Genomic DNA, 20,094 nt, shown 5'->3' on the forward strand with positions numbered 1-20,094 from the left:
ACCCAAGCACGGTTTAACCCCAAACAAGCAGCTTTTTAAACCATTTTTTACATTTTAAAATGACAATACCAGGCAGTCCCAGGCAGTCCCAGGTCTCTCTCCCTGCTCTCTAACTGCTTGGATGAGTGAGGAAGCAGACAAGCAGCCTCTTTACTAACTGAAAGTTTGAATTTCCCACTTTCCCTGCCTTCCCTGCTCATTAGGTATGCTAATATCCGTGCACTGGAGGATTGTGGGAGGAACACCCAGCCCCGGACACCCCAAAACACCGAGGAGCTCTCTTGGCCTCTGGCAGGACTGGGGCTGTGCAGCCCTGTTCTGAGTGGGAGGTGCAGCCGAGGGGTCATCAGGCCTTGAGGGGGCAGGGCACAGAAGGGGGCAGGAGGTGCAGGGGCCACTTCAACTCATACTTACCTGGCAGGGAAGATACCATGATGATGAAAGTGGTTTTCCCAGGGTGAGGCTCGTCCATTGCACTTCAGGTGTGCTGATCCCTGTGATTTCCCCAAATGTGGGAAAATCAACTGCATAATTTGTGGTAGTGGGGGACTGCATTTGTGCTTTCCCCTGGTCTTTCTAGAATCACTCTTTCCCCTTCAGTCCTTGGCTGTTTTCACTGCCCTCTGCCATTTAAATTTGCTGCCATAGGCTTGTTGGCCATGCTGGCTTTTCAGGTGGGCTCCAGGAGGCAGATCCTGGAAAGCCAGTTGCACAGATGGCAGAGTGGTGAGGTCCAATGCAGCTGCCACAGCAAGCAGCCCCTGGTGCCGGTTCAGAGGCCTCCCAGCACAGCAGTGGGAGGCTTCTGGGTGGTGGTGGCTGAACCCTTTTTTACAGTATTCACTCCATAAGATGCACATACTTCCCCTCCCCACTTTTTTTTGGGGGGAACTGCATCTTATGGAGCGAAAAATGCAGTATATCTGACAGAAGATTGTCCAATTTTCTCTTGCATGCCTCTAGCATTGGAGCACTCACTTTTTTGTAAGTGTTCCTACTTGTAGGGAAACCTGAGGAGAAATAAAAGACTGCATATAGAACTGAAGTCCTGTGATGGGTATCCTCCTTTACAGAAGATGGTCCCTGTATTTGACAAACTGCCCAATCTAAGTCCAGGCAAGATAAAACCAATCATCTTAACAACAACAACAACAACAACAACAACAACAACAACAACAACAACAAAAAGGGTGTAAAGATAATCATGCAGTGGTTTCTTCCCTCCAGTGGGGTGTCTGCTTTGTGACTGGTTGCATGACTGACCACATGCCTGATTCCACACCCAATGCACCACTGGCCACATGAAAGAGAACGTATTGAATAGAGAGGATTATTGACTTTCTGTAATTGCACAAGCTAACAGGTGTCTGGAGAAAGAATGCAAAGAAAAGAGCCTTTGATTTCAAGTTGCCCATCCAGATTTAAACACCTGACTATCAGTCGCATCAGGCACACAAGGCACATTCTCCATTATATTTCTCCTTTTCCTTCTCCTTCTCCATCTCCATCATCACCATCATCATCATCATCATCATCATCATCATCATCATCATCATCATCATCATCATCATCATCATCATCATCATCATCTCCAAACTGCAGCACTGGAAGGAACCCTACAGTTCATCAAGTTCAACCCCTGTCCCAGTGGGGAATAGAACTCCCAACCTCTGGCTCCAGCACATTGGTAAGATACACTGCATTCCTTTTTAAATTTATTAACTATTTCCAAAATGTCTGCTGATATGTATAGATGAGCATATGTATATTCCGTGCATATAAACTGTTGCCCCCCAACTTTGGAATGCCCTCCCTGTAGAGATCCACCTGGCTCCAACACTCTTGGCTTTTCGGCGCCAGGCAAAGACCTTTCTGTTTAGCCAGCATTTTAATTAAACAGTATTCCCTAGCTGGCCACATGAGCAGCAGGACTTATTAATTTTTAATGTTTTAAGAATTGTTTTAATATATGATATTTTATATTGTCTTTTAAAATGTTTTTTTAATATTTTTAAGTTTTAATGCTGTACGCCGCCCAGAAGCCACTGGTAATGGTGCGGCTAAAAAATATTGTAAGTAAGTAAGTAAGTAAGTAAGTAAGTAAATAAATAAATAAATAAATAAATAAATAAATTTGCATAAAATATTTATTTGTGGAGTCTTGCCTACTTCCCCCACCCCTCTGCCCATGAAGGGGATGTGCTGAGCTTGAGGATGTGTTTTTTTTTTTTTCCATAAAAGCTTGCCATTCGTATGATTTTGTAGTGGTCCAATAAAAGATATTGCCCATGCTTACATTAATGCAAATCTGTGTTCCTTTCTTTGCTCTCTTTTTTCATTATACTGCTTCCTTTAAAAAAAAAGTTTTACACTCAGTTTTACCCCAATGCTCACCATAAGCTAGCCAGTACAAAGGGTAACTCCATTTTTAAAAAACCTAGGTAAAAGGTAAAGGTAAAGGTTCCCCTTGACATTTTAGTCAGTCATATTCAACTCTAGGGGGTGGTGCTCATCCCCATTTCCAAGCTGTAGAGCCAGCGTTAGTCCGAAGACAGTTTCCATTGTCACGTGGCCAGCACGGCTATACATGGAATGCTGTTTACCTTCCCACCATGGTGGTACCTATTTATCTACTTGCATTTGCATGCTTTCAAACTACTAGGTTGGCGAGGAGCTGGGACAAAGTGACGGGAGCTCACTCCATCGCATGGATTCGATCTGACGACTGCTGGTCTTCTGACCCTGCAGCACACAAAGGCTTCTGCTGTTTAGCCTGCAGCGCCACCACGTCCCGTAAAAAAACAAACCCTATGGGTATCTAATTAAATCATTTCTTTTCCACATAACATAACACCCTGACTTTAGAATGCTCATCAGGTTTAGTTTCTATACCCCTTTAAAATTCAAATTTAGCGATGGGCTCCTTAAAAGGTTATGCAGTTTGTTTCCCCTTGTCCTCTGAAGCATGTATTCTCTGGATTGCATCTTGACTACATTAAGTGCAAACGCTACTCTCTGTTTTACCAAATTTAATCAGAAGGCTGTGATCCAAACCACATTTACATTATGCTTAGTGCAGAATATTTAAGTGGGAGAAAAATGTATATGTAGGCATTTTCCAGTGCGTAGCTGGGGTCTTTTGCCTTTAAAAATAATTAAGATATTAACATTTGACAAAACAGAATACCATGCTCTGGCCCACTGGGTAAAAAAAAACAAAAAACTTTAGGGTTTTCTTTCCCCCATAATGCCTAATACGCCACCATCAGAATGACTGTTCAGAACCAACTGTATTTTTTAAAAAGTGTACATTGGTACTTTGTTTCTTCATTTTCCTGCCACATGAAAGATGGGATTATTTTTTTTGCAAAAATACTCATTCTCAGTTTGTTTATTTAATTAAAGATATTTTTATCCCACCTTTCCCCTTAAAGAAGACCCAACGTGGCTTACAGCATGAAAATACCGTACTTAAAGCAAACAACAGTGACTACAAAAACACTAAAAGTGATCAAAAAAAATACCACACTAAAAAGGGTAAACAAAAGTAACACCAAACATACATACAAAACAGTAAGGTACAACCATCCATTTAAAAATCCCACTCAGGAAATGCTTTCCTGAAGAGAAATATCTTTGTCTACTTGCCAAAGGACAGCAAAGATGGGGCCAGCCTGGCCTCCAGTGGGAGGGAGTTCCAGAGTTGAGGAGAAGCAACAGAGAAGTTGTGTACCCACCCGTGTACCCACCAAATGTAGTGGTAGGACAGAAGAAAAAGCCTCTCCAGATCTTAACACCCAAGCAGGCTCATAAAGAGACATGCAGTCCTTGAGATAGCTTGTACCCAAGGTAACCTTGCTACTCTGACAAAGCTTCTAAAAAACTTACTGATACCCATATTAGCAGAAGAGGAGAGGTTTCTGCTCATGGGTAGTTTTTATACAAAAGAAACCGATCCTTCCGTTCCGGAAAAAACGTTGCTAAGCAAAAACATCGCTAAGCGAAATTTAAAAGCCCATAGAAACGCATTAAAATACGATTAATGCGTTCCTATGGGCTTAAAACTCACCTTTAAGCAAAAATCCTCCATAGCGCTGCCATTTTCGCTGCCTCTTAAGTGAGGAAAAACAGCGGGCGGCCATTTTGTTTTCCCGGCGGCCATTTTGAAACCACCGATCAGCTGTTAAAAAAGGGTCGCTTTGCCATGATCGCTTCCCCGTGATCATCGCAAAGCGAAAAAACCCCATAGGGACCACCGCAATGCAATCACTTTTGCGATCACAAAAACTCCGTCACTAAGCGATTTCATTGCTCAACGGAGCGATCGCCATGCGAGGCATCACTGTACTGTGAATAACAAAGTCTGCAATGTTGTGTGATAATATATATGGATGAAACAACAAACTACAAAATTTATTCTCAAAGGCTTTCACAGCCGGGATCCAATGGTGGTTGTAGGTTTTTCGTGCTGTTTGGCCATGTTCTGGAGGTTTTTCTTCCTAACGTTTTGCCAGTCTCTGACGCTGGACACAGAGACTGGTGAAACGTTGGGAAGAAAACCCTCCAGAACATGGCCAAACAGGACAAAAAATATACAACAACCAAACTACCAAATGTTTCTGCTTGCTTTGTAGTAAGGCAAAAAAATTTCTATCAGTTTTAACAAGAATCTGAGTGCTTGTGAGAAACATTTTCAGGTGATTGCACAAAAGGATGATAGCCGCTGCCTTGTTTCATGATCTTGTAAAAATTAAAAGCACTGCATGGGGTGTTTTAAGGCGTTCTGTAATTTTGTTGTTACATTGTGTGTGTGCTTTGCTCCAAAAGAAGAGAAAAGACTGCTTGGAAACATTTTGCCCAAACTGGAGAGATTCCAATGGAAAAATCAAAACAAAATATTGTTTGTCTTGTTCTAACTCCCTGAGCTTTTATTTATTAATTTAATGTATTAACTATTGAAATACATTAAATAATTTTAATTACATGAATGTGGATTATAACAATAAGGATACAATCCCAAATCTTTAGCCACCAAGAAGTTAAACATGCTGAGAGGGTTGTAGAAACAGATGGTTATGACTGCTTTTTTGCTTTTCTTCTTTTTGACTGCCTTTTCATTGGCTATACTTTATTGATGCTCCTGTTCTCAATATTGCCACATTCTTAAAGCTGAAATTTGCTACCTGTGTCTTCTACCTTGGTATACAATATATACTGGTGATTACCACTTGAGATGGGCATGAACCGCTGGTTAATTTTCCGGCTGAAAAAGTATTCACTGCTTCAAAGCCCCACCATCTCTGGAGGCAGTGCCCCTGGTTCCCTGCCCTGCCTCCTCCAGGCACTACCTTGGAGTGGGTGCCTGCTGGAGGAGGTGGAGCTGCATACCACCGAAAACCTGTTCGGCCAAAAAACGAACCAGCATGAACCACCAAATTGGCGGTTCGCTCCTGTCTCTAATGACCACCCTCTTGGGTATGAATAATTTTTGAAAGGACAAGTCTAAGCCTCAAATGTGTTTTGTGGTGGAAAACGTGGAGCAGCAACACTCTACAGGAGGCAGATTTATGAATAACCATAATATGCAGGCCTTGGCTCTTTAAGGGACATGTTTAAATTACAGCTCCATTTTCATTCTGAGTGGGTATAGTTTCCTTAAACCAAAGAGAGATCCAATTAGGAGAAGTTGGTCTGCTTTGTATAACAACTCCATGGTGCTATGTTACTGTTTGCCTTGTTTACTGATACAGTTACTTTGTCTTACCATGTTCACTCAACTGTCTTTTCTCAGCCTTGGTGTCTGCTTGTTTCTATGCCTTATAAAGCCCCCAAAAGATAAAAAACATCTTTGATATAAAGTAGCATTATGTTTGAAGCTAGCCCTCAACAGCAAGGAAATTCAGATCATAGATCAACACCATCCTCAACGTCATACAAATCAGGAACACCCACCTTCAATCCTGATTTCCAACCCATGTAACTTCAACAGCATATTTTCATTACCCATCCTATGTCCTACATGAAAATCTGCAATGAAACAGTAACTACCAATAGCAGATTTGCAACACACTCTTGCACCATTCTTATTAAGCCCATCCAGCTGATCTTTATTTGGGAGATTGTGCTTAATAGAGTTAATCCTAACAAGGAGGACTTTTTCCCCCCTCTCTAGAAGTCAAAGAATGGAGCACAGTCTATTTTTTTGAGTTAAGTAAGGTGATAGTTCTATTATGTTCCAAACATATCTTCAACATTTCTCTCTTTAGGGAACAAGTTAATTGTTATTTTTGTATCATTTTTATTTATACCAGTTCTATTGTGAAGTCTGCCTAATGGATTACTATATTAAAGGAAGGAAGGAAGGAAGATGTTCCAAAGTTAATCCTTGGGCTCTCTTATGGAATTTAGTAAAAGATAGCTCAATGATTCAGGTATATAGATTGACTTTCCTACTGTGCTTCCTTGACAAGAGCTGTACTCAATGATCTATAAGGCCACTTTCAGCTCTGACGTTCTAAAATTATTAATTTAAAAAAATTCAAACCAGATTATAAACTATAGATATTCATAGAACTTGAATCCGATAAATCTATGTTGGAATTTGAATCTGCAAACTCCCTCATACCTCACAGCTGGAACAGTGAAGGAAGATCAGATATTAATCATCATTGCACATAAACAGATGTTATGATGTACACATTGAAGTAAAGGAGCATCACCTCTGAACATCCAAGCATCCCAAAACATTATTGCCCTGTGCATTTTTAGCAAATAATTCAAACAGCCTGAAATGACATTGGGCCAAAGACATAAAAGAGAAATTATAACCAGTGTTCATCAAGCTATCATTGCACAAATAATGTAGCAAATAAAATCTCATAAAACCAACCCAGATTTATGGCTGTGTTCCATTGCTTATTAAAAATAGCTACAACGAGCTCTCGCTCGCTCGCTCGCTCTCCCCCTTGGTTTCAGACAGTTTCATAAAAACGTAAAACGCGTGCTGTGCTATCAAAAGTCTTTGTTCAGGAGCCTGTCTCCTAGCCCAATCCTTATGGTAACATGCTGTTTAAAATGAAAAGTCATGCACCATACAGTAAAAAAAAAAGAGGAAAAAGGAGGGAGGGGAGAGCCAACAAAGGACAAAGGATATTTCTTTCATGCTGATGCACCAACACATACTATCTTAAGATTAAAACTCTAAGAGACCATTCAAGAACAAGGCCATAGAAATGACAGTGACCATATTTCCAGTTACTTACGCCTGCTACTGTGTGATACATACTTAAAATCATAGACTCGTAGACTAATTGAGTAGGAAGTCGCCTATAAGGCCATTGAGTCCAATCCTCTGCTCAAGACCAATTTGTCCACTGTGCTGGCATGGAGGCATAAGAACCATGCAAAAATTGAAATAGATTAAAAACAGACATTGATTATATTCACCCAGGGAGGCAGCACTGGCCAATCATAAAGCAGGATCACTGCTAGGGGATATCACCCCAATTTAAATACTTTGAAAATATTGGCGGAATTGGCAGGATTAGAAATAACACTCGTTGTCGTTTGATCATTTAGTCGTGTCCGACTCTTCATGACCCCATGGACCAGAGCACGCCAGGGCCTCCTATCTTCCACTGCCTCCTGAAGTTGTGTCAAATTCATTTTGCTTGCTTCAGTGACAGTGTCCAACCATCTCATCATCTGTCGTCCCCTTCTCCTCTTGCCCTCACACTTTCCTAACATCAAGGTTTTTCCAAGGAGACGTCTCTTCTCATGAGATGGCCAAAGTATTGGAGCCTCAGCTTCAGGATCTGTCCTTCCAGTGAGCACTCAGGGTTGATTTCCTTTAGAATTGATAGGTTTGTTCTCCTTGCAGTCCAGGGGATTCTCAAGAGTCTCCTCCAGCACCACAATTCAAAGGCATCAATTCTTTGGCAGTCACCCTTCTTTATGGTCCAGCTCTCACTTCCATACATCACTACAGGGAAAACCATAGCTTTGACTATGCGGACTTTTGTTGGCAAGGTCTCTGCTTTTTAAGATGCTGTCAAGGTTTGTCATTGCTTTCCTCCCAAGAAGCAGGCGTCTTTTAATTTCGGGGCTGCTGTCTCCATCTGCAGTGATCATGGAGCCCAAGAAAGTAAAATCTGTCACTGCCTCCATATCTTCCCCTTCTATTTCCCAGGAGGTGATGGGACCAGTGGCCATGATCTTAGGTTTTTTGTGAAGTCTTAGTGTCATTCCTCCCCTTCATGGATTGCTGCCTTGTCGTGGTGAAGGGGCTTGAGTAACTCAGAGAAGCTATGGGCTATGCCATGCAGGGACACCCAAGACGGACAGGTCATAGGGGAGAGTTCCGACCAAACGCAATCTACCTGGAGTAGGAACTGGAAAGCCACTCCAGTATCTTTGCCAAGAATGTCCCATGATCAGAAACAAAAGGCTAAAAGATATGACGCTGGAAGATGGGCCCCTCAGGTCGAAAGGCGTCCAACATGCTACTGAGGAAGAGCGGAGGACAAGTACAAATAGCTCCAGAGCTAATGAAGCGGATGGCCCAAAGCCGAAAGGACGCTCAGCTGTGGACGCGCCTGGAAGTGAAAGGAAAATCCGATGCTGCAAAGAAAAATACTGCATAGGAACCTGGAATGTAAGATCTATGAACCTTGGGAAGTTGGATGTGGTCAAACAGGAGATGGCAAGAATAAACATTGACATCCTGGGCGTCAGTGAAATAAAATGGACAGGAATGGGCGAATTCAATTCAGATGATTATCATATCTACTATTGTGGGAAAGAATCCCGTAGAAGGAATGGAGTAGCCCTCATAGTCAACAAAAGAGTGAGAAAAGCTGTAATGGGATATAATCTCAAAAATGATAGAATGATGTCAATACGAATCCAAGGCAGACCTTTCAACATCACAGTAATTCAAGTTTATGCACCAAACACCAATGCTGAAGAGGCTATAATTGACCAATTTTATGAAGATTTACAACACCTTCTAGAACTGACACCAAAGAAAGATGTTTTTCTCATTCTGGGGGATTGGAATGCTAAGGTAGGGAGTCACGAGATAAAAGGAACAACAGGGAAGTAATAATAATAATAATAATTTATTGTCATTGTAAGTATATACACAGAATACCCATACAACGAAATTCACAAACAGTATGGCCTTGGAGTTCAAAACAAAGCAGGGCAAAGGCTAATAGTGTTTTGTCAAGAGAACAAGCTGGTCATCACAAACACTCTTTTCCATCAACACAAGAGGCAACTCTACACATGGAAATCACCAGATGGACAATACTGAAATCAGATTGATTATATTTTCTGCAGCCAAAGATGGAGAAGTTCAATACAGTCAGCAAAAACAAGACCTGGAGCTGACTGTGCTTCTGACCATCAGCTTCTCATAGCAAAATTCAACCTTAAACTGAAGAGAGTAGGAAAAACCACTGGGCTACTCAGGTATAATCTAAACCAAATCCCTTATGAATATACAGTGGAAGTGAAAAACAGATTTAAGGAACTTGATTTGGTGGACAGAATGCCTGAAGAACTTTGGATAGAGGCTCGTAACATTGTACAGGAGGCAGCAACAAAAACCATCCCAAAGAAAAGGAAATGCAAGAAAGCAAAGTGGCTGTCCAAGGAAGCCTTACAAATAGCAGAGAGGAGAAGGGAAACAAAATGCAGGGGAGAAAGGGAAAGTTACAGAAAATTGAATGCAGACTTCCAAAGAATAGCAAGGAGAGACAAGAGGGCCTTCTTAAATGAACAATGCAAAGAAATAGAGGAAAATAACAGAAAAGGAAAAACCAGAGATCTGTTCAGGAAAATTGGAGATATTAGAGAAACATTTCGTGCAAAGATGAACATGATAAAGGACAAAAATGGAAGAGACCTCACAGAAGGCAAAGACATCAAGAAGAGGTGGCAAAAATACACAGAGGAATTATATCAGAAAGAGTTGGACATCCCGGACAACCCAGACAATGTAGTTGCTGACCTTGAGCCAGACATCCTGGAGAGTGAAGTCAAGTGGGCCTTAGAAAGCCTGGCTAACAATAAGGCCAGTGGAGGTGATGGCATTCCAGTTGAACTATTTAAAATCTTAAAAGATGATGCTGTTAGGGTGCTACATTCAATATGCCAGCAAGTTTGGAAAACGCAACAGTGGCCAGAGGATTGGAAAAGATCAGTCTACATCCCAATCCCCAAGAAAGGCAGTGCCAAAGAATGCTCCAAATACCATACAATTGCAATCATTTCACACGCTAGCAAGGTTATGCTCAAAATCCTACAAGGTAGGCTTCAGTAGTATGTGGACCGAGAACTCCCAGAAGTACAAGCTGGATTCCGAAGGGGCAGAGGAACTCGAGACCAAATTGCTAACATGTGCTGGATTATGGAAAAAGCCAGAGAGTTCCAGAAAAATATCTACTTCTGGTTCATTGACTATGCAAAAGCCTTTGACTGTGTGGACCACAGCAAACTATAGCAAGTCCTTAAAGAAATGGGCGTGCCTGACCACGTTATCCATCTCCTGAGAAACCTATATGTAGGACAGGAAGCAACAGTTAGAACTGGATATGGAACAACTGACTGGTTCAAAATTGGGAAAGGAGTACGACAAGGCTGTATATTGTACCCCGGCTTATTTAACTTATATGCAGAATACATCATGCGGAAGGCTGGACTGGAGGAATCCCAAACCAGAATTAAGATTGCCGGAAGAAATATCAACAATCTCAGATATGCAGATGATACCACTCTGCTGGCAGAAAGTGAGGAGGAATTAAAGAACCTTGTAATGAGGGTGAAAGAGGAGAGTGCAAAAAACGGCCTGAAAACATCAAAAAAACTAAGATCATGGCCACTGGTCCCATCAACTCCTGGCAAATAGAAGGGGAAGATATGGAGGCAGTGACAGATTTTACTTTCTTGGGCTCCATGATCACTGCAGATGGAGACAGCAGCCCCGAAATTAAAAGACGCCTGCTTCTGGGGAGGAAAGCGATGACAAATCTTGACAGCAAGAATACACAGAGGAATTATACCAGAAAGATTTGGATATTAGGTAGCTATATTGTAATTCTGTTTAAATTTAGGAAAGCTTTCTATAATGGATCTGTACATCCAGATATGCATATACAAATCATACATATTGGTTATATCGGTCCTCTTTTTTTGTGAAGTCTTTTTAGGAATGACACTAAGACTTCACAAAAAAAGAGGACCGATATAACCAATATGTATGATTTGTATATGCATATTTGGATGTACAGATCCATTATAGAAACCTTTCCTAAATTTAAACAGAATTACAATATATCTACCTGAGTGGGGAAGACTGTGACTTGCAGAATTCTGGGAGTTGCAGCCCAGAGACACATATCTACATACACCCAGTACCCCCTCTGTTCAGTACTAGTTAGGCTTTATCTAGGGTACGGTATCTAATTCTGGAAACTGCACTTTAAGAAGAATGCCAACAAACTGGAGCAAGTTCAGAGGAAGGCAACAAGGATGATCAGGGGACTGAAAACAAAGCTGTATGAAGAAAGACTGAAAGCACTAGTGATGAGAAAAGAAGACTGAGGGAAGATATGATAGCACCTTTCCAATTATTGAAAGGTAGTTTATACAGAGGAGGTGCAGGATCTGTTTTCAGTCATCCCAGTATGAAGGACATGTAACAAGGCATTCAAATTACAGGAAACTAGATTTAGGCTGAACATCAGTCTTAACTGTTAGAACAGTACAACAATGGAAACATTTACTTGGGAGGTGGCGAGTGCTCCAACACTAGACACATTTAAGAGAAAACTGGACAACCATCTATCAGATCGGCTTTGACTTGGATTCTTGCATTGAGCAGGGGGTTGGACCCGATGGATTTATTGGCTCTTTCAACTCAATTATTCTATAATTCCATTATTTCATCCACCTGGAACTAGGCCTATTTTGGGAGGCCTAGATAACTTTTTACCTGGTAGGCTCTATTAGAGGGCTTCTTCAAAGAACCAAGACTAATCAGTCAATCAATCAATCAATCAATCAATCAATCAATCAATCAATCAATCAATCAATCAATCAATCAATCAATCAATCAATCAATCTAGTGTATATAGGGGGAAACAGGGATTACTGTAGCTTCTCTGCAAAACCTGGCAACATTGAAGCCATGCCCCCTAGAAGGCACAATAGGAGTTTTGGGCTGAAAACCTGTTGCTTACATTCCATTACATTCCAATAAATAAAATGTATCTGTCATGATTGTGTGTGTGTGTGTGTGTGTGTGTGTGTGTGTGTGTGTGTGTGTGTGTGTGTGTGTGTGTGTGTGTGTGTGTGTGTGTGTGTGTGTGTGTGTACATGTGCATGTATATCAGGTCAGCATGCACATGTGCCCCAGGAATCACAGCAGTGACTATTTGCCAGTTGGGGATGGACTGAAAGTTATGGATTTCCTTGCACTACCAACCGGATTTCAGCACAATTTTTTTAAAAAATAAAGATGGGTGAGATGATGGAGGGGATGTCATTGCCCTTGAAACTTTATGTAGCTTCGTTCTAATGTAAGAAAAGAGAGCTCATGCCATCACCACTTACGTTTCGGTCATGAGACTTTAGTATCACCATGTCACCTTTCACTCTGTAAAACTTAAAGCTCGTGTTGCATCTTGAGTCATTTCTTACAATATCCTGGGATACGACTGTACAAGAACAAGCCACTCCCTTAATCTGGAGCTAGAGATGAGCCTTCACTCCCAAGAAATACAGACTTATCACAGCTTTACTGCTTGTCACCTTTTATCTTATCTTGATTACACAGTTCTCATTTATCCATCCTTCTTTTTCAAAACTCCCACTGAGCTTTCATTTTGAATTTTGATGGATGAGCTACACAGTTCTGTCTGTCCAGGTAGATGCGAGACAAATAACTAAGCAGGCTATGATCTTTGGGCAAATTGCTCTTTGCGAACACAATATATATCAATGAGTTGTGTCAGCTTTCATATACACACTTGTCAGTCACATTACCCTTGTGACGAAAGCACATGTTATAAGGGGTCCGTTGGAGCAGAGGAGGAGAATCCTGTGGTGTCAAAAGAAATTAGTCAAAGGGAGCTTGGGGGCGAAAAAGCTTGCATTAATTCAAATGAGGTGAAGCTTATGAGAAAACAAGGAGTCCAGTATTACAGAAGGCAAAGCAAATCACATCTATGAACTGCTAAGAGATGGCTCTTCCTTCGACAATTGGAATTTGCTATAATTAAAAAGGAACCTGGCTTTGTCAATTATAGGTGGTCAGTTCATCACCTCTTTCTGTGTGTTTTGACAAGCCCTATACTTAAGCTGTCCACTGTGGAGCAAATGCCACCAGCAGACTATTTCATGACAGGTAACTTAAGGATGAGGGTGAATTATCCTGTCATAGATTCTGGCCAGAACGTTCTAAAATTATATTTTATATTGCATTTATCTTCGTGATTCTTATTATTATTTTTTCATCACCATAGTTACTGCATTCAAAGAGTTTTATACCATTACGAGTTAAAAAAAAAACAACACAACCTGGCAGACTTAAGTAGGTACATAATGAACTGAACGCAACCACCAACTGAAATATAGTCCAGATCTATAATACATGTGGGGGCCACTCACTTGGCATGTGACATGTGCTGGTAGCAGTAGGAGCTTTGCCCACCATGTTGCCAGGCAGTAATTAGGCTCTCGACTATAAATAGATTCACCACCATGAAAATAATTCAGTGTTCATTGCTAATGCAGTTTTACAGCTTGCAGCAGTTGTGTTCTGCTCATGCTAATGGCTCCACAAGACTGACATGGTAAGGGGATTGGAAGCAGCTGGGAGTCATCATGGCTGCCACAATCTAGTGATGCAAGCTAATGTGGAAAATTCTCCAATGCACATCAACGGTGCTAAGAATGAAAGCAACATAAAATGGGATCTCTAACAGTCAAACACCCTTCCCTTGCCCTGCCAAAACATAAAATGGCCACCAATCATGAATACAAGGAAATTTATCTGGTCAGTCTTGGCCCTCTTGGGGCTCTGTGACTGGAGTTTCCAGAAGAGCTTGGGCTTTTCATTGGTGCTTGTACTATCAATTTCATTCTGCTCAGTGCTTCCTGGTTCTGTTGTATTACTTTTGTTTTCAGAGTGAGACTAGTTGGCACAGAGTGTTATCCTCTCCACCACAGCCACCAAATTTTATCTTTTTAAACTTCCAGTGGTAGGCTCTATTGGTGAGATCCTTCACCATGCGGAGCCTCTTTGCCCTCCTCACCTTTAATAGTGTGAGACATGTTATTCATGTCCCGGTGATCCAGGAGGGGAGGGGGAAGGAGTGCCTTATTTAACAGGTGCTCCTTCCCTAACTGGCCTCTTTTGAGGCTTGCAATCCATCTGCCCACCCTCAGAGCTAGTGTGAGCTTTGCTGGTTGCCTCTGGGGGGCCGGATAGAAATGTTTGATGTGGTTGCTGATTGGCTGCTAAGACCTGAGATTTTTCACCTATCCCATAGTGGCAGAGGGGTGCAGGGCAGTTTTTACAGGGTGCTGTTGTTTTAGGTCACAGTCCAGTTCATATCTGTCTTCACTGTGGAAGAGATTGTCACTCTCGAATTGGCCTTCTCAGCCACACTAGACGCTGTTCCAAGTCCTTCATTCAGAGCACATTACCATAGTTACTCAAGGATGCCTACATACCACATCCTCAGCTTAAGAGGATATTCTTCCTGTCCTAGGGAGCAGAGGATCTAATCACCCACTGACGAAGTCTTCACCTCTGCAGTCCCTGGGCAAATAAAAGCTAGATTCAACTATTCTCTCTGGTACAGAGGATCAAAGAGAGCTCTCTGCAGTTAGCTCTTCTTTCTCTGGCCAATGATTGGCACCAAGCTGGTGTAATCTCCCAATGGTCTTTGGTCCTTCAATTAATGGCAGAGGCCTAGGTGTTTCCAAGCAGCTGTTTGTGATGGGCAGGATTATCCCAATTTAATGGTCTTCCCATTAATGTCACTGGAGCTTGTGAAGGGTTTAATGGCCCTTTTGCACCAGAGTTCTTGGTTTTTACACAAGCAATTAACCCATTCAAGGTTTCCAATAAAGACTTAGCCTCCTGAAAAGATATCTGCTCACTGCTGCCCAAATGCCAAGCGAACTGTCACGCCGTTTAGATTCTAAACAGCAGTAAACTAGGTTTGCATGGCATAATGAAAGATCTGCATGAGCAAAAACTGGAGTAGAAGAGCTAATTAGCTAGACAAGGTTTCAGAAACAGATACAAAGAAACGTGCCTTCAATAATCACACTTCCTGGAAGTGTTATTGTTTATTCCAGAGCCAAGCACGTTAACCATGGAAGTTGGGGCATCAAAAACTGCACCTTGGGGTTAGTTTGTTTGTGTTGCCAGAGAGCTATTATGGGGTTATTCATTAATTGCTATTTTCAAGTGTATGTTTTATGCTGCAGCCTATTCACATCAGAAGGCCATCACCAGCAAATCTTCCTTTCCCTCCTGGAGCTGTGAAGTCAAATATTTATTCTCTCCATTGCACCTGTGAATTTGTTATATCTCCATTTTGTTCTGTCTCACTAGTCCCATCAGTAGAGGGAGAGAGAAAAAAAGAAGGTCTGAGAGATCCCAAGACCAGAGTTTGGAGTAGGGATGTGAAAAAGATTTGGGGGAAAAAAATCTCATTCTCAGCCATTTCCCATGCTTACACTTCTCCCCCTGCAGCAGTGTGATTTCTCAGATTCCAGTGCAAACAAGATCCTGGCCTTCTTTTTCTCATCTATTTTTCTATGTACAAGAGACTGCCAGGTTCTGTACAGCTTAATGCATTTTCCCTCCAGGGAATCCCGTGCAGGAAATATCCATTCTGCACAGGAATTTCAAGAATTCTTAACAGACTAGTGCTTCTCCTTGCACAATTTATATAGGGCATGGGAAATCTTGCATATAGAAATCTCACTGCACAGAGAAAAGAATCTTCTCACTACAAGATTCACATCCCTGGTTTTGAAAAGTTACCTTTAAGGCCCAGTCACCTATTTAGCTTCTGTTGAGAAGGAAGTCCAAGCAGGATTGTAACATAGTACCATGTTGCTTTCACAGACCATTGCCATCATCGAAGTGATGGTCTCCAGAAAGGGAGCCCACTCTCTGCTTTTACACCTGCAATGGTTGGGCAAGTGGTGGGATCCTGTGGGACTTTGCACTCCACATAACCTGTAGAACATTGGCCCTCAACCATAGGTCCCCAGATATTCTTGGCCTGCAACTCCCAGAAATCCTAGCCATCATTGCTAGTAGTGAAAACAATTGGGAGTTTAAGTCCAAGAAGCTTTGGAGACTCAAGGCTGAAACCCATTGCTCTAGAAATTACTGGCCAGGGACTACACCCTCAGAATCCCTGGTTATCATGGAGGGGAGATTTTGGGAAGCTGCAGTCTAAAAAAGTAACTTTGCCAAACTCTTTTTGAGATCTACAAACATTTTATCAGCCTTGCTGCCAGAACCAGATGTTGATAAAAAATAGCATGAACCTGGAGCCCACCAATAGTTGCAGGTTTCATTCCCATCTCCATTTCCATGTTGTGTAGTCCATTGTGTGTCAATAGTTGTCTGAGATGGAGGGGTTATCTATAAGAAATTACAGGCCTACCACCAAGGGAATAGGAGAGTGAAGTATTATTTTCAAGAATAGGTTGTGGATCATTTACGATGCATGTGAGTGGCCCAAGTTGTGGACTGAGCCGTAAAGGACTTGATGCATAGTTCTGTATAGTTGAAAGTGAAATACACAGATATTAGAAGAATTGATTATTCATTCCTCGTTGGGCAATGAAGAAATTCACATAATGCAGACACAATAAATAAAGCTGGAGATTCACAAGAAGAAGGGATTGTAAATCTAGAAGTTGGCTCTATTTGTTTATAGTGAAGAACTGGCTGCCTTCAAATAAGGAACAACAATGAAAGAATGCTAATTTGGCTTCTTGCCTGTATCTCAGCGCTAATGAGTGTGCAGTTTTACATATGGCTGCATTTCATTGTGATCTTTTGAACCATCCTTATGAAAAGCTAACCATTCTCCCAAGCACTTGGAATTATTAACCAGAGTTATAATTCACATGGCAACAGCTTGTGACAGATACTCAAGCATTTATGTGCATGATCTGTGAAGCTTTACACATGTGTCCTTGGCTCCTTAATGAGGAATAATGCATACCCTCAGGTCAATGGCTAATTTTTAACAGGGACCATATTTTGAATTGAACAAGGGTGAGAAGGAGCATCAATGTTGGCTCTGTCTTTCCCTCACAAGCCTAGAACAAAAGTACATCTCAGTCATTCAATCCAAGACATCGATGAAAGAGCTCTTTCTTTTACTCCACTGCAAAAGAAATTGGGTCAGATCTATTTATTATTATTATTGTTGTTGTTGTTGTTGTTATCATCATCATCATCATCATCATCATCATCATCATCATCATCTCAACTTATATGCCTCCATATAGTGCCAGAGCACTCTCTGGGCACTTTACAACACAACTATGCAAGCAGTACTTTGCCCACAACAAGTTGTGTATGCATTTTATTGACATCAGAAGGATGGAAGGCTGATTCAACCTTGAGCCAGGTGCCCGAACCTGGGATTGAACTCGGGTCGTAGAACTTTGGCTGCAGTATTCCAGTTTAATCACTGTGTCACAGGCCTCCTCTATAGCATGGAGACAGGGCTGGTAAGGCAGCCAGAAGGCACACCATTAGAAACAGCCCAGGGTGAGCCCCTTGGTATAACAATAGCCAGAGATGACCACAGATCTCTGCTTCTTATACACCTGGTTCATGACTACCACATCCAGGCTCTACCTTGCTTCCCTTTAAAAGAGGAAGCTTTCATGGACATCTCCTTAGCCTTCACTTTGCCACATCTTCAAGATTATAACACCAGCAGGCACACTACTGTTGATGTACTGCCTCCCAAGACTACAGGACTCCTGAAAGTGCTAAATGACCATGTGTCAGAGATACCATGCTTGGTGACGGTGGTGCGAGGTCAGGTCAGGGTGGCTCTGGGACCACAGGAACAGCTAGCTCAGGGGGCTCTTCCACTGCCTCCTCAACTTCTGAGCCTGTGGACGTCCAAGACATGGCACACCTTGAAAAACAGAAATCATACTAGCATCTTGATGTTCCTAATTAAAATCTCTAATAATTTTTATGTTTGATGGGGGTTGCAGTCCTGAAACATCTGGAGAGCTACATACTTCTGCTCTCATGTAAAGTGGGACTCTTCGACAGCCATAGACTTAATAAGCAGGAGACACTGTTTACAGTTTATCTGTAGAGTCGAATTAGATCAGTTGTCCTAAAGAGAACATCTGTGGCATTGGCTGCAATAAGTAGAAATAATGAGGAGCTCAGCTACAAGGGGAATGGAATTTTGCCAGGGTAAAAAAAATAACAGAGAGATGAATTGAAAACGTATCCATTACAGAACATTTCTGAAATGTAGTGCTTCCCCAGGGTATCAGTCTAAAGACAGTATCCTTCATTCTCTCTACATTTTTTAGACATAGACTTTTCCAAGGCAACAGTTCCACATAGTATACCCAAATCCAAAGAATCATAATTAGGTAAGTTAATAGAGGGAAGTATCCCTGCTCAGATCTGCTTCAAAAAGATGACTTACTGTTCCACATACTGACTTTTTTGACACCTGATTGCTTTCATGTCTTTTCCTCCTTGCAGGATATTTTTAATTTTGGAAATGTTTGATTCCGTCTTGCTTCAAATGTAGCATTACCTTTGTTTGGCTTTAAGTAAGCTTTTTATTTTGTACTATATTGTGTCTCATGATGGAAGGTCTACTCTATGAAATGTCATACCTGCTGGCATTAGGCAGGCATGTGTCTGTTCAGTCCTTGCAGAAGAGGCACATTAACCTAGATGTGAAGTTGCCTGTTCTCCACACTCACAAAGAACTGTGTCTGCGCAACCCTCCTATTTTCTCAGGTTCACTTTGGTTCTGCCAAGTACAGTTATCCCCATCATTTTTTATTTGCAAAAATTTTCTGATTCTTCTCCTCATCTCTTGTCCCGAATGGCACAAAACTCTTCACCCACTTATGGGGCAAAAAGAACATTTTCACAGTTCCTTGTCCTTACATGTGAGGACAAGACCAGCGAGGATTTCTAACCTGACTTTATTCACACACAACCAGGTGTTATCAACAAACTTGAGCAAATCGCAAATCTAAAGTAAAAAGGTTCTCTCTAGAAACAAGTATCAGGAAAGTCAACACAAATCTGTCTGGATTGAGCCTGCTCAGAGGACATGAACACTGGCTGACTAAATTTGCACAAAATTTATTTATTGGAACCCAGGCAATAGTGGGACGGGGGCTGACTCAGTAGGGGCTGTCATATTCTCCTATAATTTTTTAATCAGAATCATCAATTTTGAAAACAGCCATTACTTACTCGATTTATTTATTTTCATTTTTATGTCTCCTTTCTCTCAGTCAAGGGACCCAGACAGCATGCCAACAACTATTTGGTGGAATGGTGCTCTGTCCTGCCTACACATATTGCCTGCACATAGTTATCAGAGGTGCTCAAATATAAAGATATTTGAGCTTCTAGATTGCTGAAGACAAAGCCAGGCTGTTTTCTATGGAGCCTCTACCAGACTAAAACTAGGGAATAACATACTGTAATTATATACTTAAGGGTTATGTTCCTAATCCCAATATACAGCCATTCAGATTAGGTGTCTGTCAGCGGCTGATTCAAGTTATTGAACTGTTTCTGTTTTGCATCACTTCATAATCTTTGACTTCCCCCCAGAGGCAGATGTTACCAGCCAGAAATGCACTGCCAGAGAACGCTAGAAATCTTAAGAATTTGAGTTCTCCCTTGGTCACTGTAGGATTTGCTCAGGCTCTGTAGATTCGTCTACTGCTCGTGTGTGAGAAAATATCTTTTAAATTACAACCACGGCTCTTCAAGCAACCAGCTTGGGCTCGATTTGAACGATCTTATGTCCC

At 41.6% G+C, this 20,094-nt stretch overlaps 1 protein-coding gene and 1 non-coding gene across 3 annotated transcripts in view; one reads left to right on the plus strand and one right to left on the minus strand.

Annotated features, from left to right (window-relative positions):
- The window catches only part of NAALADL2 (N-acetylated alpha-linked acidic dipeptidase like 2), a 988,342-nt gene that overhangs the window by 90,815 nt on the left and 877,433 nt on the right, over window positions 1–20,094 (minus strand). The window lies entirely within an intron of this gene.
- On the plus strand, window positions 407–570 carry LOC140706277 (U1 spliceosomal RNA). The gene has a single exon (XR_012085917.1). It is a non-coding gene; the product is annotated as a U1 spliceosomal RNA (small nuclear RNA).

The sequence above is a fragment of the Pogona vitticeps genome, chromosome 3, assembly GCF_051106095.1.
Source record: "Pogona vitticeps strain Pit_001003342236 chromosome 3, PviZW2.1, whole genome shotgun sequence".
In the NCBI taxonomy this organism is placed as follows: domain Eukaryota; kingdom Metazoa; phylum Chordata; class Lepidosauria; order Squamata; family Agamidae; genus Pogona; species Pogona vitticeps.